The 24194-nt window shown below is 38.1% G+C and overlaps 1 long non-coding RNA gene across 1 annotated transcript; it reads right to left on the reverse strand.

Annotated features, from left to right (window-relative positions):
- Positions 1 to 5080: 5080 nt before the first annotated feature.
- LOC122000588 lies at positions 5081 to 5476 on the reverse strand. The gene is made up of 3 exons (XR_006117181.1): positions 5379 to 5476; positions 5215 to 5289; positions 5081 to 5140 (listed from the first exon to the last, which is right to left on the reverse strand). It is a non-coding gene; the product is annotated as an uncharacterized LOC122000588 (long non-coding RNA).
- Between the last annotated feature and the right edge of the window lie 18718 nt (positions 5477 to 24194).

A 24194-nucleotide genomic window follows, 5' to 3' on the forward strand; every position in this document is an offset into this window, starting at 1 on the left:
CGGAGCGCGATAGGTAGTCTACTTTACTTAACTGCAACCGGACCTGACATTTTATTTGCGGTTAGTATGTGTGCTCGATACCAAACCTGTGCTAAAGAATCTCATTTGACTCAAGTCAAAAGAATCTTTAGATACCTAAAGGGAACCACAAATGTAGGTATTTGGTATCCTAGGACCAACAACTTTGAATTAATAGGATATTCTGATTCAGATTATGCTGGATGCAAATTAGACCGCAAAAGCACAAGTGGTGGATGCCAACTACTTGGTCCATCCCTTGTCAGCTGGTTTAGTAGAAAGCAACACTGTGTTGCACTATCTACAACTGAGTCAGAATACATAGCTATAGGCGAGTGTGTTGCACAAATATTATGGATGATGCATACTCTAAAAGATTTCAACTTAAATATCACAAATGTAAAAGTATTAATTGATAATATAAGTTCGATTAACTTAACCAAGAATCCTGTGCATCATTCAAGAACCAAACATATTGAAGTTAGACATCACTTCATCAGGGATCATGTTACTAAAGGTGATATTGAACTCAAGTACATTGAGTCTAAATCAAATTTAGCTGACATTTTTACAAAACCACTCCTTGAAAGTGAATTTAGCAACTTACGACGACAATTAGGGATGTGCTCAATAGACTAGGAAATTTCAAAAATCCTTTCAAAAAATGATTTTATCAACTTATAGGCTAAACTTGTGTGCTTTCAAAATCTCCATTTTTTAGACTTTCAAAAACAGTTTTGGCCTTAGACTAGGTTTACATCCTTAGAAAGCATGTACCCATAGGTTGAGTTCTTGAGCATCTCACCAACACCCTAGGATTACCTTGCTTGTGTTTGACAAACATAGAAAGGGGTGAGATGCATAGACCATCTGTCTGGACTTAAGATGCTTATTTCAGTGCATCAGTATAAGTCTGGACGTTAAATACAAATCAAATATTAATCAGATTAAAAGTTCATCAGTCAAGTCAAACACTGACTGATTACAATTAACTTAATCTGACTAACCTAGTGAAAACTACTGTCTTCTGATAGTTAGTTAGTACCTAATTGGTTAGACAGCTGGTTGAAGATAGGTATCAAATTCAGGGGGAGAAATATAACTATTTAGTTTTACAAATTAAGTTTTAAACTTAATTTTGAAAATCAAAGTTTAATAATCTGTTTAAAATTGTGAAAATTTTAAACTCACAAAATTTGTTTAACCTTTCAAGTATTTTAAACCATGATTTTGAATCTAATATTTTTTAACTTTGAAAAATTTGATTTTGAAAAACATATTTTAATACACCCTTGAAAACTAAAAGTAAAGATTTAAACTTAATCTTACTTAATTTGAAAGATAAATTGAGCTTTCTCAATATTAGTTTCCTTGATTTTGAAAATTGAATCTTAAACACCTAGTGTTGAAAAATAAATTTCAATTAGTTTTGAAAAATAGACCTTTCAAACTTAGTTTTGGAATTTCGGTTTTGAAAACTTATGTTTAAGTAGCATTTCAAAGTTAATCTGATCTTTTCTTGGATTTAAAAACTCAGTTATTTTTCAAAGTCTTATTGTTTTCAGTAATTCTCACTATGTTTGTTTACCCTCGGTTTTTGATGTATGCCAAAGGGGGAGGGTTAGGTTGGTTAAGTTAGAGCAACTTAATGCAAACTTAAAAACTAACTTAAACCTTAAAAATCATGCTTGATTCTTGCATATTTTTTTCACTAACTTAACCAGGTTGTCATTCCATCAAAAAGGGGGAGATTGTTGGTGCGGTTAGCACTAACGGTCTAACTCAGGTTTTGATGAATGACAAATCAGGTTAAGTTAGGTTTGTTGTTGTCTGAGACTTTTATCAAGTGTGCAGGAAAAGTCCAGCTAGGTCGACGGGCTGACCGGATAGCTGGCGAGAAGTCCAAGCGGGTCGACGGGCTGACCGGACGCTTGGCGAGAAGTCCAGCTAGGTCGACGGGCTGACCGGATAGCTGGCGAGAAGTCCAGCTAGGTCGACGGGCTGACCGGATAGCTGGCGAGAAGTCCAAGCGGGTCGACGGGCTGACCGGACGCTTGGCGAGAAGTCCAGACGGGTCGACGGGCTGACCGGACGTCTGGCAGGTAAGTGAGGTAAGTCACTGGAGGGGAGTGACTGCGAGGACGCGTTCCCGGGTAGGGAACATTAGGCGTCGATCCGGCTTAGATCCATTTCGGATATCTAAGTCGAGATCGTGACTAGATTCCGGTCTCGGAAAGACGGAATCTAAGTCATACTTTGCTCATCTATAAAACTGTGCTAACATTCTTTGCTGCAGGGTACATTTGCCTCGGACTAACCTTTTCTTGCAGGAGAAGGACTTTCCGGAGAAGAGGGGTCCGGGCGCCCGGAGGGGATCCGGGCGCCCGGAGGTCCGGGCGCCCGGAAGGGATCCGGGCGCCCGGAAGGCAAATTTCATCCAGCCGAGTCGTCGCCACGTGGAGCATCATGGTTTGTGCAGCTACGTCACATTCCAGGCGCCCGGAAGGGATCCAGCCTCAGGCAGAAGCTTCAGAATCAATCATCGACTGAGAACTTTCGACTGCTGGTCCCGCTGCTCTACGTTCCTGCGACGCTAACAAAGCTCCGACAAAGTGCTTCTTCGTTTTTGGTTAATTTTCTTGTCGGTATTACTTTGTTTCATTAAGCATTTCCTGTATTCATTTTGTAATTATTATCGAATTGCTAGTGATTGCCCAACGAAAGTGGTCAAGGACCACGGGCCTTCGAGTAGGAGTCGTCACAGGCTCCGAACGAAGTAAAAAACAACTGTGTCTACTTTACTTTTCCGCTGCGCTAATACTCTATATTTTCGAATCGATATTCACCCCCCCTCTATCGAACCTATCGGTCTTACACTTTCCACCTATCTAGTATCAACTAGAACTTTCTTTTACCTAAGATCACTTAGGACTTTCTTGCAAACTCAGTCAACCTTGTTAGACAAAAAAAATCTTAACTTTGAATTCTTTGCCATAATCAAAACTTAAGTTCGATTGTCTGATGCTTTTTGTACCACCAAAATCAACATGGCAATCCGATCTTGAAGTCCTGAATTTCGAGTACTCTTTCTAGCACTTCCTCGGTCGTATGAGCAGACTTTTGAGAGCACTTTTGAGCATAGAACAATAGGATTGAGAGTAGATTGATGATCTAAAAGAGTTCCTCGACCTCCCTTTTATAGAGCTCGATCTATCACTTCCGGTCGACCTAAAAACCATTTCCGATCAATCAAACCTTGGTCAAACTTCATTTGGACACCACATCTTCTAACGTCGAAGTTATTTGTGTTTTACGGTCGATCGAGACTTTTTACAGTCGATCGAAAACTTTTGGCAGCCCGAATAGGACCCGAATCCATGTCCAATTCTCCGGATTGATCTGGTTAACTGAACTGGCTGTGTCCGGTTGCTCAAGTCTAGTTTGTCCGTCCAATCTTGCTTCCACCTTTAGAAATCACAACATGCAATACAAACAAGCTACTAGTCTCAGTCTACCTGACCTATTAGGCTTACTTACTTCTTACTTAAAAGTTTATTTTTCCAAGATTTCTCATACTATCTAAGATTCACTCCTTTTAAGATTTTCACTTAGCTCAGAATTCACTTTTGAATCATGATCAATCTTAACACTTGTTGCCATAGGGGTAGACAACTCCTTAGCACTTTCAATATCAAACTTCTTAAAAAGTTACATGGATATTTTGCTTGATGGTCATGGATTGCCTCCTAATTTTATTTGATTTGAAGTGCTGATAAGAAATTTAATTCTTCTACAAGACTAATTTCAAACTACTCTCCATACGAGTGATAAATTTATTAACAAAACATAAAGGAAAACATATTTCTAACTACTCTCCATAGATTCTAAACTTTATCTTAATCATATCACCATATAGGAAAACATTTTTACTTAAAAAAAAAATGAACGCCGATATCTAAACATCTATATTTCCTCACTATTTATTAAAGGAAACAAGAAATAAAGAATTTATTCTTTAACTTAATTTTTTTGCTCACAGTTCATTTTTTTAGCTTATCCCTTGAATGAAATAGTCCAAATCTTAGCATTCACTAAATATTTTTTCTCTTTCTATAATGACAAATCAAATTAGTTAAGGTGGTATGCATTGAAACATGGATTTGCCAAGGAAACTAACATTTTACATATTTAGGTGATGGTGATGGAGATGGAAAATAAACTTGTTATATATTATCAATCAAAATGTGCAAAGATCAACTCAAACAACTTCAAGTCTAATTAATTTATGAGTCAAAGTCAGCTTCACCAAGATCACGCATGCATAAAACATCACATGTCATCAACTAGCCGGCGCTAACTACTACTTACAAAAGATATCATTACCTCTATACAATATTAATTAACAGATAGGAAGTCACACACCCTTGAAAATGATCAGATGAACTAAAACCATTCCACCTGTACTCCCTGGCATGCAGCAACAAATTAAGAAGAAGGAGAAGAAATGGTCATACCACAACATAGCCCACATACTATAATAATATCTCAGGTACCATATTTATGAACTACATGATTACTTAAACTTACCATATCATTAGACTAAGAGTAACAACTTTCAGTGGATGTTAATTAATATGTAGCTATTCTTCACCTAGAAGATTATAACTAAGCACTCCAGCAGCTACAGATAACTAATAAATGGTGGTGCAATGAGCAGTCGATCGACGAGAGTCAATTAATTATAGTGACATATCATCAGTAGGTTCTTTCTTCATCAAATTTAAGCCGAGGATGGTGTAGATGGGAACAAGACAAAGGCCTCTTTCACGCAAGCCTCCAGCACTGCTACTGCTGCTTTCTCCATGTCCCTGTAATTGAGAAATTAAAAATGGCAACACTTGCAAGTTTTCAGTTCATGATCAAAGCAATTGTACCTGGTGATGGCTGCAGTGAGACGATCCGATCCCAGTGCATGGAGTAGTCAGCATCTGTGCAATATCATACGATCAGTCAAATCAAGTAAAAGCTTAAATTGTATAGGTGAATGAATGCGTACTTCGATTTGGTCATGCAGAAACTTGATGGAAAGAGCTGCCTCATGAAGTACTGATGCTGTATCCGTCTGCATCCAATCATGCATCTTACAAGGCTAATTAATTTACATTTTACATTTAGTTTGATCGTATTGTTTGGTACCTTTCCAAAGGGAGAAACGAGCTGCTGAAGAGCTGTTATTTTATCCCCTAGCTTCTGGCTTCTCCTCACAGGAACCTATGTGAATATGGTATAGTACTTGTAAAGTTCAATGTAACATTTTATTATATAAGTTTTATATCTGAAACTGCATTTTAATTTCCTACTTTTGAAAGAGGCATTATCCCTGGAATCATTGTTGTTTTTTGCTGCTTCGAATCCGAAGTCTTCAGCCTCTTGGATTGACGTGGATCTCTAATATCTACCATATCCTGACAAAGTAATTTTTTTGTTTTAAAAAAAAAACACTTACTAGGATTTGTTTTCTTTCTTTGTTTTTTTAAACAAATTAAAGAAAAGGAATGAAAACTAGGTAAAACTGCACACCGAGCAGCCGGCTGTTTCCTTCACTTCATCTCCATATATATAACAATTTCTTCCTGCTCCAGAGAATTAATAAATATATTTCATTTGTACATGTTTTTGTATTGAATAAAGAGAGTAATTAATTTCTTAATTACCTGGAAAAATCCTTGAGTTCGACTCGAGAGTACTTGGCGAGAAAACATGCCGATGGAACGAGAACTCGCCGGCGTAGTTATCCTGGAGACCATTGAAGAACTTGCCACAGTCTCTGTTCATCGAAAGCATGCGCGCATTAATTCATTTCTAAATAGAGTCAAATTAGCGATCTTCTACGTAACTACAGCGACAGCAGGCAACAACTTACACCAGTCTCTCAAGTTCCATGGAGGCGTTATTGGAAGTACTCTGCAGCCATGCTTCTCTGTTGCCTGCAAATTGGAGATTAATTAATAAACTTATAAATTACCAGATCTAGTGGCATTGATGATCCATTACCAAAGCTGTGGCCAGGAGGAGGAGGAGGAGGAGGAGAGATAGAAGGGAAGACTGTCTCATTCCACATCGCAGCAGCTATTGCTTGATTCCAACAAGTGCACCATCATCCAGCACAAAATTCTTGATCGTCTAGCTATGGAGCAAACAGCAGAGGAAGAATTCAGAAGACAATGTAGAAGGTCAATAAAGGGGGAGAATTCAAGAAGAAGAAGAAGGGTACCTAAAGGAACGGCCAACTTCCAGGCTTCTTATTGACTTGTCATTTGCACAATTTGCTACCTTTCCTTGTTCAAAATGTTAAGGAGAGAAGTGAATGGGAAAGCAAAGGGAGAGGGGCAGGCTTTAAATAGCCATGATCAAAATGTCATCCGTTTCATATCTCTATCAAACTCTTAAATATCTATTAGATGTATTAAATGATGGAAGCATTTATTTAGAAAGGGAAGCAACTCTTGCACTTCCCAGTAATTAACTCGCTGTTCTTTTTTAGATTGAATTTGTTTTCTTAATGTTCACTTCATGCCACACGACAAAATGGTGTTAAATAGGGTCTCTGTTCAACTATTTTTCTATCTAATTAATAATTCAGTTGAATTTTCAAATATAATTCAGTAATAGTTTATCTGTGCATTCGTCTGACCCTGCCTACTTCCTTAATTAGTGTTTGACTGTATTAAACTAATTCATCTGAAGTTCTATCAGATACTGAATTAAAATAAGTTTAATATTAGAATGAACAAAACAACAATATAATGCCGCTAACAATTAATTTACATATCATGACATCAGATACTTTTGTGTGATTTTTAAAACGTATATATAAAAATTATGATAAGATGGTTGGTGCAATAATACTCAAATGATTTAGTTTGACCAAGATCTTAAGAGAAGGTAAACTATACTATAAAAAAGTTTAATTTGAAAGACATGGTGTATGCAAGGGACTAAAGATGATCGGGTGAGGTGAACTTGAGGTGTGAAACATGGATGATTTTGAAGATTAAAAGGTACGTGAACAGCGAGAGATTACAAATACATGTCATCTCCAATGGTGCACTAAAGATCATTAGAGGGGGGAGGAGATGAATAGCTTACCTGTAAATTATTTTTTTTCTTCTCTTAATAATTGCTTGATAAAGTACACACATTAATTAAAATAAATAATAAATATGAAAGAAGAGACACAAGGATTTAGTTCACAACTCTCAGGATTGCTACATTAAAGATTAAAGCTTGTGCATAAATATATCATTGTCCACTATTTCTCTCCTTTTCAATAAGGTGCTACTATAGAGATGGAGAAATATGCCAATGTAGTGGAAGGGTCCTAAGTCATCATTAAGATATTTATGGTTCGATCCCAGCTACAACGTATTTGTAGGATTTTATCTCCAAATGAGACGTGCAACCACGAGATATTAGGCTCTTGAGTCGTCTGTTACGAGTGTTTCCTGATTTATCCTGACAGTCGGTGGAAAACTTTCGTGGGACAAGGCTAATCACCCCAAATTCGATGTTACCTGATTCAATATTATTAGAGATGGAGAAACCTCTCTACAAATGATTATGGAACTGGTCGTGTGGCACGTCTTGGGTTAGCGTATGACCTTTTGCCACCTAGAGATATAGAACCTGTTACACATATCTAGATTAAGTACACAATACAATAGAAGGAGGTTTAACATAAAATAAGAATAGATCTATGCAAGTGTGAATGTGGTAACTTGAATTCAAGCTCCCTGCCTCCTTTTATGGACTTTGGTGGCACATTCGAACAACCAAAAAATCATATTCAATTGATCGACCAAAAAACCTTATTTGATTTATTGAAGACTATTGATGCGGTCAATCGATCTCATTCATAAAGAGGTCTTCGCTCATCACTATTGCTAATGTGGCATCCTTTCGGTCGCCCAAACTCCTTTCAATCAATTGGAACCCCGATTAGTTAGGATCTCTACTCTAGATCATATCCCATGTGGAATCCAATCGCTTGATCTTGTTCACCGATTATCTGATATCACTTACATCTTATCTGCTCTATGAGATCAACTTCCACATGTGGCTTTCAGTTGGTTGATACTGATATCCAATCGACTGATCCAAATTCCACGATAATCTATTCAGACATATAACGGATAATCACTCTACATCGATCGATTGAACCTGCTGGTTCAATAGATTAGAAGATTTAGTTAACCTAGCTTACTAGTTTGATTGAGTAGAAGATTCGATTGATCGAAACCCCTATTCCAATCACCTGAACCTCCTAAGTCAACAAACTGCAACTAAGTCTGCCTAAGTTGAGCACATCTCGAATATAGGTCACTCAATACATCTCACCAGCTTACCTTATGTAGACTTCCTCTCAGTTTCTCGGCTCTCAGATGAACTAAGCCCTTCTGACTCACTCCTAGTGTCTCCTTTTCGCTTTATCAAAGTACTCTTTCGTAACTTCTCATACCTCATATGCACAGAGGTTGTCAACTCCGTTTTCATATCATCCTTTTCTCTTGCTTTCATCTTCTACTAATATCTCATTATCTTCGATGTTCCTTATCCTTTTCAATCCCTCAGGTGTCTCATACCACTCTTTATCATACTCCATCATATTCTAAGTTATTGGGTACCTATGTGTTTTCTTAAATCCTTGCATATTTAAACACACATATTAGTAATAATAGATCATCTAACTTAAACTAATTTGATAAAATATCAAAAAAAATATTATGGTTTATATCACTTGGGATTCTATAGATCTCTCCTTCAATTGCTCGGCGTACTAATTATTGGTGTAGTTGGTACCAATGATCAAACCTAAGTTTTGATGGATGACAAATAGATTAAAATTAAACGTGTTGTGATATAATCTTTCTACTAAGTATGTATGACTTGACTGGTCTGACACCAGGCTTAAATCTAGCTAGGTATAGGGTATGGAGGACTTGATAGCTGGTGTAGAAGTCTAGATAAGTTAAGTAGTGGCCCAATATCTGGCCGGAAGCACGACTGAGTCTGTGGGACCTGATAGCTGGCCGAAGTCTAGTTGGGCCTGTGGATCTAACAATTGGCGGGAATACTAGGTGGACCAAAGTAGAGTCAAACGATTCTGCATGGTAAGTAAAGTAAGTCACTGGAGGAGAGTGTTCTAGTGAGGACGAGTCCTAATTAAAGACTTTAGACGCATGTTCCATTTATGTCTATTTTGGAAATCTAAATTGAAACCGTGACTATATTATGGTCTCGAGAAGATAGAGTCTAATTAATATTGTTATTTTATAATTGTATTAATTCTGTTTTGCATGTTAGATAGTTTCTTGTTGAACTAAGATATTTTGCAGGAGCAAAAAGAATAGAAAAATTTCAGGTGAACAGTGCTTAAAGTGCCTCCTGTGTTGCTAGAGGAGCCTCGGAAGCATTAGTCAAAGGCCCCACATAGAAGGGCACAAAGGCGCGTTCCATTCAGAGGAAGGCGCCTTGAAGATTGGTGCTGAAGGCACCTTGGAGAGTTTTGAAGGCGCCTTCGGTTGGATATGACAAAAGGCTTCGTCGACTATAAGAACCATTTTTTTGGGATAAAATATAGGGTTGAAGGCGCCTCCAATGACATTGGAGGCCTCTCCAATGTCCTTTAAAAAGGTTGTTTGACCAGTGATACAATACAACTCACTTAAAAGTTCAATACACGACCTTTTGAGTTTCTGTTTACTCCGACTTCGTCCTCTTGCTATACTACGATGCTGTTGCATGCGCTCGACTACTGCTAATAAGCCGTCTAACACCAAGCTTGATCCGATTGTCTTCAAAGTGTTGGATAATGAAAGTTTTAATTAAAGTACTTAATTACTGTATAAAGGTTTGTTACACTTGCTCTTATTTTTCTATATGTACTCGATTTTCTCTTTCGACGGTTCCGGAAGTGGTTTATGTTGGGGACCGGTTGGCCGACTATCAGAGGGGTTGAATAGCCCTAAAAAAACAAAAACACAAAATACCCTTCTCGAACTTATAACTTAACACTTGGATAAAATTGAAAGCAATAAATTGAAGAAAGAGGCTCACAGACTTGACATGGTTACAACCGGGGAGGTTGTTAATACAAGGAATGAATCACACACTAAAAAGATCTCCTTCAGGTAGAGAAGCCTCTTACAGCAGTGAAAGCGCAAAAAAGAGAAGCTAAATTAGAAATGGAAATTCACAAGTGTTAATTCTTGTTCAGATATAAAAGTTTCTGGACCAAGATTGTATTTATACCCTTGGTTGGAGCGCCTGGAGGGTTCCAGGTGCCTAAGAGGGGGATAAAATTTTATCCCCTTTGCAACGGATCATGGTTAAACGTGATCTGGTCAAAATCAAGTTCCGGGCACTTGGAATCGCTCCGAGCGCCCGGATAGGTCTGGGCGCCTAGAATGGGTCCGGGCGCCCAGACCACTAAAGTCAACTTAGTTGACTTTTGGTCCGAGCCCGCTACTCCAGTGCTGCTCGCCTTGGTCTGGGTCTTCCGCTCCGGCTCCGCTCGTTTGGGTGATTTCAACCAACCGAAATAAGGCTCACCCGAACCCAATTTCGATATTCTCGAGTAACCTTCTACTCCGGCTTCTCGTCCCTCGGAAACGCCGCGCGCTTTCTTCTCATCCACCCCGCGTACTCTTCCGCAGCACCTCACCCCTTGAACGCACCGAGCCTGTTGGCTCTCTCCCGTGTCATCCTTCTCGCTAGCTGCGTCTTTTGCTCGACTCCCTATGCTCCTAAGCTTCTGTACACTTAGACACAAAGTTAAAACACCACAGGACCTAACTTAACTTGTTGATCACATCAAAATAACCTTGGGGTTTCGACAATCTCCTCCTTTTTGATGTGAGCAACCTAAGTTAAGTTAGGGTAAATAGACATAAAAGTAAAACAAATAATATTACAATAAAGTGAAAAAATAAATAAAAAAAATCTACCTCCCCCTAGACTTAACCTTTTCCTTCTCCCCATTTGATCACATAAAAAATGGGCTTCCAAGAGAAAATCTAAGGGTAATAATTTTGAACACTTTTGAAAATTTCACTACTTTTTTAGAAAAGAAAAAAAAATTCTAAGCAGAAGAGAAAAAAAAATTCTAAGTTTAGACAATTTTGCAAAAACAATATTCTAGAAAACAAATTTCTAAATTTTTGCAAGAATAAATATTTTTGAGAATTTACAAACGAATTGAGTAACCTTTTAAAGTATTATTTAATTTCAATTTAATACTTTTTCAGTTAGTCAATTAAACTTTTTATTTCAATACTTGGCTTCCAAGCAGTGGCGAGGCACTAGCCATTCTTGGCAGAGACGAAGCCACGTGAGGGCTATACTGGGCTATAGCCCAGCCCTCATGTGGCTTTATCTATATTTAAAATTATTAGAAATTTAATATAACAAGAATAATTAAATTATATGATATATCTTTGTTAAATTTTTTTTTTTAAATTTTCTTAATTATATTATTCTTAGCTTATTAACTGTAGTTTATATATAAATAAATAAATAAATAAATTAATTAAATGATGGAAGACAAAATCAAGATACTAATTTAATTAAAATTGGATTTGTCTTGGGTTATGCATCCACAGTTCAATTCTTATCTACAACATATTTGTAGAGATTTTTTTATTCCAAATGGGATGCACAATCAAGGGATGGTAGACTTCTTGACCGCTCATCACTAGCCCTTCCCGATTTACCATGGCACTCGGTGGAAAACTTTTATGGGGTCGGGTTGGTCGCCCCAGATTTGACGTTACCTAACCTGGTTAATCATTTTTTTATTTAAAATTAAATTTGGACCAAACAAAATACATCGAGTATGTGCGAAGATAAGGAGCATGTTGGTTGAAATCAAAATTGATTTGGATTTGATTTGATAAAGTTCCCACTGAATCAAATTTAATTTGATTAAATTGATTCGGTTGATTTAAAATGAATTAGGGAATTTCTAAGAAAATCCATTCTCTCTATTTTTTAAATTTTTTTTTTTTATTCTCTTCCTCCTATGCAGCCTCGCTCCCATTGTCTCACACGTAAACCTTCACTCGCGGCCATGACAACTCCCTCCGTAGCTAGTCCCTCTCTCAAGGCATAGTCGTCAACATGGCCACCCTCGGCTGCCATGATGTAGTAGACGTGTCCTCCACACTGGCCCTTATGAGTTATGTTTACGCCGGAGCCGAACAATTATGGATGGAGGTCCTATGCGAGACACTCGAGCACGGTCTCGCGCCACTCTCGCTAACCAACTATCTCTACCACACCATTAACGACACATTCTCTAACACTACATCAGTGGCAAAACCTTTCACCACCTTCAAATTTTCAATGTCTACGAATTAGATATCATTATCCATAAATTAATTTAATAATTTCATAAATAATGGAAAAATTATTCAATAAAAATTTAAAATAGGTGAAATATAGATAAAAGAGAAATGGTAATGTACATGTGCTCATACAAAGTGACCTCGGACCTCTTGACAGACTCGGCCAATGCGAGATCAGCCTAGCCCATCTCTCATTCCTGGATCCGTCCCTGCTTCTTGGTTATTGGAGCAATAACCACATTCTAGAAAAAGCCTCATAAAGAAATTAAATGTTTAATTTTTTCGCTGAAAGCGCTAAGTCTAATTAAAGTTTAAGTTAGACAAGACTTTGGAACCCAATATAGGTTCAAACCAACTGGATTAACTAAAAACTTTTTGGGGACATATTTCTTTGCAATATTCCTAATTTGTCCCTTGTGATATCTATAATACCAATTTAAATTAGTGAATTTTCTAAAGCTTGTATTTGATGAACATGTATGATTTTTCAAGTTATCTACTTGTCTTTTCAAATTTTCATTTTCTAATTTACTTTGTCTAACTCTTCTAATGGGCAAGATTTAGCTAGAATTAATTTTAAATTCTTAATCTCTTTTTCAAATTTGTAGCAATCTTCAGTTAATAATTTAACGAACTTAAATAATTTATCAGGAGGAAGAGATCGTACCTGACTTACCTTGTCGATCTCGTTATCCGTGTCTCCCCTTGAACTGCTGCTTTCTTTCGACGTAGCTCCCCCTTCATCGATAGTCTCGATGCTCATTTCGGATGAGCTTGAATCGTAGTCCTCATCTTGATGACTTGCCATTAATGCAAGTTCGGAAAAAGCCTCGACTTCCGATTCGAACGACGTATCATCCCACGTTGTTTTTAGTGCCTTGAATTTGTTCAGTTGGACATGCTTCTTTCCTTTGTCCTTGCTTCTTAGCTTGGGGCAGTTGCCCTTGACGTGCACTTCTTAATTGCAGTGGTAGCATTGGATCGTCCTTTTCTTTCATGGGTCTTGGAGTAAGAGTTGTCGAAGGCTCCGAACCAAATAACTGATCGCATACTTGTGTTTTCTTTTTTTTTTCTGTTTTTGTTTTTAATTCATCTGTGTACTCATTTTCAAAATAGAAAAAAGATAAGTTTTTTATAAACCACGTGATTCACCCCCTCCCCCTCTCATGTGCATAACGATTCTATAAGTGGTATCAAAGCAAGCCTGCTCTTGATTAGTGCAACCACTAATCAAGCAAGGGGGATTGTTTTTGTTTCATTTCTTTTATTGGATTTTAGTTTTTTTTTAATCTATTTGAATTGGTATAATTACCTCTGCAAATAAATCCTTTTTCGTTTTGATTTTGATCAAATTGGTGCAACATCACTTGAGTTTTTTTGTCTCATGCTTTTTTCTACCACACTACTTACCCTAAGACTAAGTCTTGGTATCTGTTTAAATTTCTGCTATTTCAGTAATTACATGGCCAAAAATGAAAGTTACAGTACCACTCGCCCCCCACTTTTTAATAGAGACGACTTTTTATATTGGAATAAGTGGATGGAGGTATACCTTAAGACCGACATCGACCAGTAGTTCATTATTCGATGAGGATACAAGGCGCCAATAGATGAAGTTATAAAAACATCACTCGACCTGGAAAATGGGAACTTGAGATGAAAAAGAAGGTGCACATCAAGTTCAAAGCCATTAACACCCTTCAGTGTGGACTCATAAAGGAAAAATTGAATCACGTTGGCCCACACGAGAATACAAAGGAATTGTGGGACAAACTCATCAAATTGCACGAAGGAACAACTGATGGCCAAGGTAACTACACACTTCCTCTTAATAAATAAATTGTTTAATATTAAAATGTAGGAAGGAGAGACAGCTAACCAACTACACATGAGAATCAAGGATATCCTAAACGGACTCCACACAATTGATCACCAGATGGAGAACCAAGACATTAAACGGTACACCCTAAACTCATTTACTCAAGATGCAATATGAGCATCTATTGTGGATGCTTATAAAATTTTTAAGAACCTCTCAAAAATTAAAATTAGATAAGTTAATTATTTTGTGAATTAGAACTACACGAGCAAACTAACTCTAAATCGACCGACAAATGTATCACTCTTCTTGCAGGTTCATCTAAAGAATCCATGTCTAGAACCAAACCTGAACTAGAAGTTGGATCTAACTCAAATTTAGGTACTGAAGAACACCTTTTGAACTTAATAAGAAAAATATTCACTAGGAAAAAGAAAGATTTTTCCAAAAAGGACCTGTAGAAGATAAAGTCTACTTCCAACAACAATAATGTCAATGTCACATGCTACGGGTATAATAAGAAAAGACACTACAAGTACGAGTGTCCAAAAGAGGCCAAATCCAAGACAAATAGAAGAAGGAAGACATTGACGGAACTTGGGACAAATCCTCCTCCAAAGAATTGGATGCCGAAGAACCAAAGCAGCAGAATTTCCTCAAGCTGATGGCATTCGAACCGGAATCAGCAAGCAAAATGGATCAAGACAACGAGTCCGAGTACGACTCAAGCCATGAGTCCGTACTCATTTTCGAATGTCCCAATGAGGTAAATGCTAACTTATCTGTTACATTCTTTAAAATTATAACATGCATGAATAGAAAATTAGTAAAATTAGAAACTCAAATTAATAAACTCCTTGATGAAAATCAAAATCTAAAAGAACAACTAAAATCAAGCCCAACAATTGAACCAGTTCAATATGGAAATCCAACTCAAGTTACAAAACTTGAGGAGGAAAATTCCAAATTGAAAAATAAAGTTGTTGAACTAAAAGAACTTTTAAGAAAATTCATAACAAGATCCAAGTACCTAGATATGATACTCAGATCACAACGAGCTATGTACAATAAATCCGCACTTGATGTAAAGCCCGAAAATTCCCGAATTTATTTTAGAAATATCCTATGATTTTTTTTTTTGGAATTTTTAGATATTTTTCCGGAATTTTCCGAGTAGCGGAAGCAGCAAAAATAAATAGAACCGCAAAATAGCTTAGGCGGGAATCGAACCCGAGACCCATGGTTTACGGATAAGTTTAGTAACCGGTGAACCCAGCAGGGCCGTGCTGAAAGAAAGGAGAACCAAATATATTTATATTAGAGTTGGGTTCATTAAACCACTTAATATAAATAATAAACCTAAGATGGAGTTGGGTTATTTTAAGATTTTGGTTCAGCAAAATCCCTCTCCACCGAAGCCCTCACGCCTCTCTTCCTCTCGGTTCCTCTCTTCTCTCGGCGCCCCCAAGCACAAACAAAAAGGAACCTAGGGTTCCTTCCCTAAGGGTCACGAGAGCACCTTCCGGCGAGATCTTCGATACAAGGACGTTCCCCTCCGCGAGAGGAACGCGTAGACGCGAGCAGCTCGTCGAGAAGGTCTTCGTCTCCGGAAACCTAACGCTTAGATTTGTAAGAATCTTTGCACACGAGGTAAGAAACCCCTCACCTGCAGTATAATTGCTCTCGCTTGTTCGTTTTGGCGTTAGTTTAGTAGTTTTTTCAGTTATAGGGTGTGCTCTAAGTGCACACCAAGCATTCGGTAGAATGCCTAGTTCAGAAGGATGCACCAGTAGGCGTCCTAACAGCATGTAAAACGTATTAGAAACATTTTACTCAGTTTATTATCAGTTATTACAGCTATATGGATCAGATATCCATTGGGTGGGCTCCCACAGTAGCCTCTAGGTTCAGATAACCTAGCTCTAGGTTCAGATAACCTAGAACAGCAAAGTAAAATAAAATAGTATTCAGTATTTTACTTTTATTCAGTTGGCACTGTATTTGGATCAGATATCCATGGGCTGGACTCCCACAGTCGTCCCTAGGTTCAGATAACCTAGTAACCCTGCTGGATTCGGAACTTGCAATCCCGGGTCTCGTAGGGATGCGCGCACAGTAAGTACAGATGCCAGGGCCCCAGCAGCATGTTTAGTATTTTCATCTATTATATGTATAGTTTTCAAATTTGAAACCAGTGATGAGAACACTAATTTAACTTTCAGTTCAGTTCAGGTTCAGTTTACATGAGTTGAGTTCACGTACAGATTTAGAGATATGCATGATTAGTTCAGTTTCATGTTCAGTTATATGCTATGCTATGTTTCAGTTCCAGTTTATGCTTTGTACGATACCATGCCATGCCATGCTTGCATATTCAGTATGTTTCAAACAGCATGATTTAAAAACATAATCGCATCGTTGCATGTTTTTGTGAGGTAGATGGTTTCTTACTAAGCTTCTTAGCTTACAGATGCTACTTTTCTTATACTGCAGATACCGGTAAAAGAAAAGTGGATTAGCAGTGGAGGCTGGAGGTCAATGCAGATGAGGATGTGTGTGTGGAACTGGAATGAAAGATCTCAGGGATCTAACAAGCTTTATTTATGCATTAGAACTCGTTAGCATTTACGTTCAGCACTTTCAGCTTATTAGTTTTGATATTTTCATTTTCATGCAATTTAGATTTGGAACGCATTGAACTATGAAAGAATGTTTTAAAATGTCAGTAACCATGTTGGAATGTTAACTGCAAGTGGTTAGAATTTTTATTAGGCATTAGATAGTTTATATGTGGAGTTGGCATGACCCAGTTTCTGAATTCAGAATGTCAGGTTCGAAATCAGAAACCCTGATCGGTCAGCCGACCGATCAGAAATGGGTTGGTGCCACTGGATCGGTCAGCCGACCTACCCAGGCACGAACAGAGAGTTGACAAGGGTTATGGATCGGTCAGCCGACCGATCCAGATGCGAACAGAAACATAGGAAGTGCACTGATCGGTCTACCAACCGATCAGGGTACTCCTGGATCGGTCGGTAGACCGATCCAGCTACGTCCAGCGGTGTACAGAATTGCTGGGTCGCGAAAGATGGTCACCGATCGGTCTCCTTGACCGATCAGGGACCATCTGGATCGGTCGGTAGACCGATCTAGTTGCGTACAGAACGCAGCAGAAGCACGGAGGCTCACTGATCGGTCTTCCGACCGATCCAGAGGGTGCCTCCGTGCCAGTATCAGCTGGAACGATCTGTGAATCGTTCCGATGGCTCAATCGACTCACGGATCGGTTGAAATGTCTGATTACAGCTAGCAGGACATCCAAGAGGCATAGATTGTCTCTCCTAGCATGTGTACAACACTTAGGTACTCTTAGAACGTCAAGTTAAGACTTCACAGTAATTAGTTTAGCAAATTTTAAATTAGCTCAGTTTTCCGCACAGTTAGTACAGCAGTATTGTAGCGATTCGCCTTACAGCCTAGTCAGTAGAAGGCGGGTCGTTACACTTGATTACAAGTCCAACTCAACAAATAAAATATTTATATCGCTGGTAACCCAAAATAAGAAACAAACTAAGACTTGGGTTCCAAAAGCTTGTCTAACTAAGTAAATAGGACTCAATTAATATTATATATCTACAAATGAAATTCACTATCCGAACACAAAATGAAATAATCCAAACCTTAAACCTAAATCTAATAAATCAAATTAAAAACCTAAATTAAATCAAATAACTACAAATGCAATTTAAACTCAAGCTATAATCAAGTTTATAACAACTATAAAATAAATCGACATAAACTAAAAACTTGAAACAAACGCAAGCTTAATAATTCAGAGAGATACATCAAACTAGTTGGCACCTCCAAAATAATATCTTACCCAGTAAGGGTAATTAGGACTAGATAAATTATGGACTAATTTAACTTGGCAAACAGTACTAGAAAAGTTTGGAATGATAATAGGTTAGGGAAGCTCTGTCTATGCATGTCTAGGAAGAATCATATATGTTCGACCTGGTGCATTTAACTTAGTAAAACTAACTGAAACTATCCCTTACCAATCTAAACTAGTTAGACCAAATTTTATATTAAGTTCTTTGGGTAGAACTATTTAAAAAATCTCGAAGCACGTGGTTACTCTAATGATATCAATGTGACTCACCATAGCCTAGAATTTTATTCAAAGAATACCTGCTTGATTAATCCAAAGCTAAACTTGAATCGAACATAAGTTAAACCTATTGGTGTAGTTTGTACTAACGGTTTAACTCGAGTTTTGATGAATGACAAGTATGTAAGTTAGGTTTTATTGTGATCTAACCACTTGATTATGTGTACAAGAAATCCAGCTAGGTCAATGGGTTGACTGGATAGCTGGTATGAAGTCCAGATAGATCGACGGGCTGACCGGGTATCTGGCAAGAAATTCATCCAAGGTAAACTATACTATAAAAAGTTTAATTTGAAAGACATAGTTTCTCCAAGGGATTAAAAAGATGATCTGGTGAGGTGAACTTGACGTGTGAAACATTGATGATTTTGAAGATTAAAAGATATGTGAACCGTGAGAGATTACAAATACATGTCATCTGAGAGTGCAATGGTGCACTAAGGATCATTACAGGAGGAGGAGATGAATAACTTAACTGTAAATTATTTTTTTCTTCTCTTAATAATTTCTTGGTAAAGCACACACATTAAAAATAAATAATAAATATAAAAGAAGAGACATAAGGATTTACTTCACAACCCTCACGGTTGCCACATTAATGCTTATGCATAGATATATCATTGTCCACTATTTCTCTCCTTTTCAATAAGGTGCTACCATAGAGATGGAGAAATCTGCCGGTGTAGTGGAAGGGTCCTAAGTTGTCACACATATATTCATGGTTTGATCCCAAGTACAACGTATTTGTAAGATTTTACCTCCAAATGAGACATGCAACCATGAGATATTGGGCTTTTGGGTCATCTGTTGTAAGTGCTTCTTGATTTATCCTGGCAGTCAGTGGAAAACTTTCGTGGGGCAAGGCTAATCACCCCAAATTCGATGTTACCTGGTTCAACATTATTTGAGATGGAGAAACCTCTCTATAAATGATTATGGGACCGTTTGTGTGGGGCGTCTTGGGCTAACGTATGACTTTTTGCCACCTAGAGATATAGAAACCTATTACATAGATCTAGATTAAGTACACAATACAATAGAAGGTGGTTTAACATAAAATAAGAATAGATCTATGCAAGTGTGAATGTGGTACTTGAATTCAAGCTCATTGCCTCTCCTTGCCTCCTTTTATGGACTTTGGCGGCACGTTAAATCAACCAAAAAAAATCCTATTCAATCGATCGACCAAAAAACCCTATTCGATCGATTGAAAACTATTGATGTGGTCAATCGATCTCATTCACAAAGAGGTCTTTGCTCATCGCTATTGCTAACGTGGCATCCTTTCGGTCACCCAAACTCCCTTTCAGTCAATTGGAACCTAATTAGTTAGGATCTCTACTCTAGATCATATCCCGTGTGGAATCCAATCGCTTGATCTTGTTCACGGATCATCCGATATCACTTACATCTTACCTTCACTATGAGATCAACTTCCACGTGTGGCTTTCAGTTGGTCGATACTAATATCCAATCATCTGATCCAAATTCCACCATAATTTGTTCAAACATATAATGGATAATCACTATCGGTCGACTAGACCTACTGGTTCGATTGACTAGAAGATTTAGTTAACCGGGCTTACTAGTTTGATTGAGTAGAAGATTTGATTGATCGAAACCCCTATTCCAATCACCTGAACCTCCTAACTCAACAAACTGCAACTAAGTTTGCCTAAGTTGAGTCTATCCACGTCTTGAATATAGGTCACTCAGCACATCTCACCAGCTTACCTTATGTAGACTTCCTCTCAGTTTCTTGTCTCTCAGATGCACTGAACCCTTCTAACTAACTCCTAGTGTGTCCTTTTCACTCTATCAAAATACTCTTCCATAACTTCTCATTCCTCATATGCTCAGAGATTGTCAACTCCCTTTATATATCATCCTTTTCACTTGCTTTCATCTTCTAATATCTTATAATCTTCGATGTTCCTTATCCTTTTCAATCCCTCAGGTGTCTCATGCCACTCTTTATCATACTCCATCAGATTATGAGTTATCGAGTACCTATGTGTTCTCTTAAATCCTTGCACATTTAAACACACAAATTAGTAATAATAGATCGTCTAACTTAAACTAATTTGATAAAATATAAAAAAAAAAGTATAGTTCATATGACTTGGGATTCCATAGATCTCTCCTTCAATTGCTCGGCATACTAATTGTTGGTGCAATTGACACCAATGATCAAACCTAAGTTTTGATAAATGACAAGTAGATTAAAGTTAGCTGTGTTGTGATCTAACCTTTCTACCAAATGTGCATGGCTTAACTGGTCTGACACTAGGCTGAAATCCAGCTAGGTCTGGAGTTCGGAGGACCTGATAGCTAGTGTACAAGTCCAGATAGATTAAGGAGTGACCTGATACCTGGCAGGAAATATGGCTAGATCTACGAAACCCGATAGTTGGCTAAAGTCTAGTTGGGTCTACGGACCTCTGACAACTGGTGGGAAGACCTGGTGGACCAAAGTAAAGTCAAATGATTTTGTATGGTAAATAAGGTAAGTCACTGGAGGAGAGTGTTGTAGTGAGGACGAGTCCCAATTAGGGACTTTCGACATAGGTCCAATTTATTGGTGAGGAAACACCAGATGAACAAATTTGTATTTTGATAATGGCAAAGGATTCAAAAGTTAAGATGTCTTGTTGTCTAATAAGGTTGATTGAGCTTGCAGGAAAGTCCTAAGTTATCTTAGGAAAAAGTCCGAGTGGATTCTAGGTAAGTGGAAACCCTAGGGGGTGGTAACCCTAGGTGATGAAAAGTCCTAGCTGCGGTTAGACAGGTAGAAAACCCTAGGGGCCGGTAATCCTAGGTCCTAGGGGGTGGTAACCCTAGGTGGAAAGTCTTGGCGGGTCGAGAGCTTCGGGCAAAATCCTAGAGTCGGGGACTCTAGGTTGAAATCCTGGTGGTCGCGGATCGGGTGGAAGTCTGGACGGGTCATGGAGCGGACGTCCAGCATAAAGACCGGAAGCCTCAGGTGCTAAGCAAAAGTCCAGTCGGTCTGGAGGACCGGTCTGGCAACAGGTAACTTCTCCTAAGAGGAGTAGGTGAGGGTATGTTCCCCGAAGAGGGAAAAGTAGGCGTCAGTTTGACCTAGAGTTTCGACGAAACTCAAAGTCAAAATCGGACAGTCAGAGATTGTCAAATCTTATATTATATATATATTATTTTATGCCTGGACTAACTTTATTTTACAAAAAATAAGGGGCTCGAAAAAGCTAGTCCGAGCACCCAAAGTCGATTCGGGCGCCTGGAACCCAAAAGTTATCTGCAAGTTGATGTGGCGTGCATCAATTGGTCGAACCACATGTTCCAGATGCTCGGAGGGGTTACAGGCGCCCGGAATAGACTATAAAAGAAGCATTCGACTAGGAACTTAACAACAACATTCCGAACAAGTTCCGCTTCTTCGAGTTGCTCAGAAAATTGCTCCTTAATTCTAGGAAGCTGCCCCGACGACGATTGTGCTAAGGATTTAACTCTCAAAGTCGTCAGTATTGTTGTATTTCAAAGTTACTTGTACTTCAACTATAAATCTTGTTGTAACCTTCGATTAATTAGTGATTACCCATCGAAAGCACTCTCATGTGCAGGCCTTGGAGTAGGAGTTGTCACAGGCTCTAAACCAAGTAAATCTTGGTGTTCTTTCTCTTGTCTCTATCTTTTCATTATTCCGCTGCATTTTTACTTGATTGTTTTAAAACGAACGAATTAGCCGCGAATGTTATTCACCTCCCCCCTAGCGCGCAACGATCCTACATAATTTATGTCTATTTTGGAAACCTAAATTGAGACTGTAACTAGATCCTGATCTCGAGAAGACAGAGTCTAATTAATACTATTGTTTTATAATTGCACTAACTCTGTTTTATAGGTTTAATATTTTCTTGTTGAACTAACATATTTTGCAGGAGCAAAAAGAACAAAAAGACCTCGAGTGAATAGTGTTCGAGGTGCCTCCTGTGCTGCTATAGGCACCTCGGAAGTATTAGTCAAAGGCCCCGCGTAGACGGGCACGAAGGCGCCTTCCGTTTAGAGGAAGATGCCTTGAAGCTTGGCGCTAAAGGTGTCTTGAAGAGTTTTGAAGGAGCCTTCGATTGGATAAGACAAAAGGCTTCGTCAATGATAAGAACCATTTTTTAGGGATAAAATATAGGGTTGAAGCCGCCTCCAGTGGTATTGGAGGCATCTCCAATCCCCTTTAAAAAGGTTGTTCTACCAGTGATGCAATACAACTCACTTAAATGTTCAATGCGTGACCTTTCAAGTTTCTGGTTATTCTAACTTCATCCTCCTGCTATGCTACAACGCTGTTGCATGTGCTCGACTATTGTTGATAAGCCGTCGAACATCGAGCTTGATCCGATTTTCTTCAAAGTGTTGCATAACGAAAGTTTTAATTAAAGTACTTAATTACTACATAAAGGTTTGCAACACTTGTTCTTATTTTTCTATTTGTACTCGATTCCCTAATTCGATGGTTTTGGAAGAGGTTTATAGTGGATTACCTATCGATACAGTCTGAGGAATCATGGGTCTTGGAGTAGGAGTCGTCGAATGCTTCAAACCAAGTAATTGATCATGTACTTATGTTTTCTTATTTTCTATTTTTGTTTTTAATTTCGTTGGGTACTCATTTTCAAAACACAAAAAAATAAGTTTTTTAAAAATCATGTGATTCACCGCCTCCCCCTCTCACGTGCGTAACAATCCTACAAGTGGTATCAAAGAAGTCTGCTCTAAACTGGTGCAACCATCAATCAAGCAAGGGGGATTATTTTTATTTCATTTTCCCTCGGATTTTAGTTTTTTTCTAATCTATTTAAATTGGTATAATTACCTCTTCGAATAAATCCTTTTTCGTTTTAGTTTTGCTCAAGTTAGTGCAACACCACTTGAGTTTTTTTATCTCATTCTTTTTTCTACCACGTTACTTACCCTAAGACCAAGTCTTGGTATCTATTTAAGTTTCTGCTATTTCAATAATTACATGGCCCAAAACGAAGGTGACAGTACCGCGCTCCCCCTACTTTTTAATGGAGACAATTTTTCATATTGGAAGAAGTGAATGGAGGTATACTTCAAGACCGACATCGACCAGTGGTTCACTATTCGACGAGGATACAAGGTGCTAATGGATGAAGTTACAAAAACACCACTCGACCTGGAAAATTGGAACCTTGAGATGAAAAAGAAGGTGCAAATCGAGTTCAAAGCCATTAACACCCTTCAGTGCAGACTCATAAAGGAAGAGTTGAACCGCATTGGCCCACACGAGAACACAAAGGAATTGTGGAACAAACTCATTGAATTGCATGAAGGAACAACTGATGCCAAGGAAACCACACACTATCTCTTATTAAATAAATTATTTAATATTAAAATGTAGGAAGGAGAGATAGCTAACCAACTACACACGAGAATCAAGGACATCCTAAACGAACTACACATGATCGACCACCAAATGGAGAACCAAGACGTTATAAGGTACGCCCTAAACTCGTTTACTCAGAATGCATTATGGGCATCTATTGTGGATGCCTATTAAATTTTCAGGAACCTCTCAAAATTAAAATTAGATGAGTTTTTTTTTGTGAATTAGAACTATACGAGCAAACTAACTCTAAACTGACCGAGAAATGTATCGCTCTTCTTGCAGGTTCATCTAATGAATCCATGTCTAGAACCAGACCTGAACCAGAAGCTGGATCTAACTCAAATTTAGGTACTGAAGAACACCTTGTGAACTTGGTAAGAAAGATATTCACTAGGAAAA

This window comes from Zingiber officinale, chromosome 7A (assembly GCF_018446385.1).
Source record: "Zingiber officinale cultivar Zhangliang chromosome 7A, Zo_v1.1, whole genome shotgun sequence".
Classification (NCBI taxonomy): domain Eukaryota; kingdom Viridiplantae; phylum Streptophyta; class Magnoliopsida; order Zingiberales; family Zingiberaceae; genus Zingiber; species Zingiber officinale.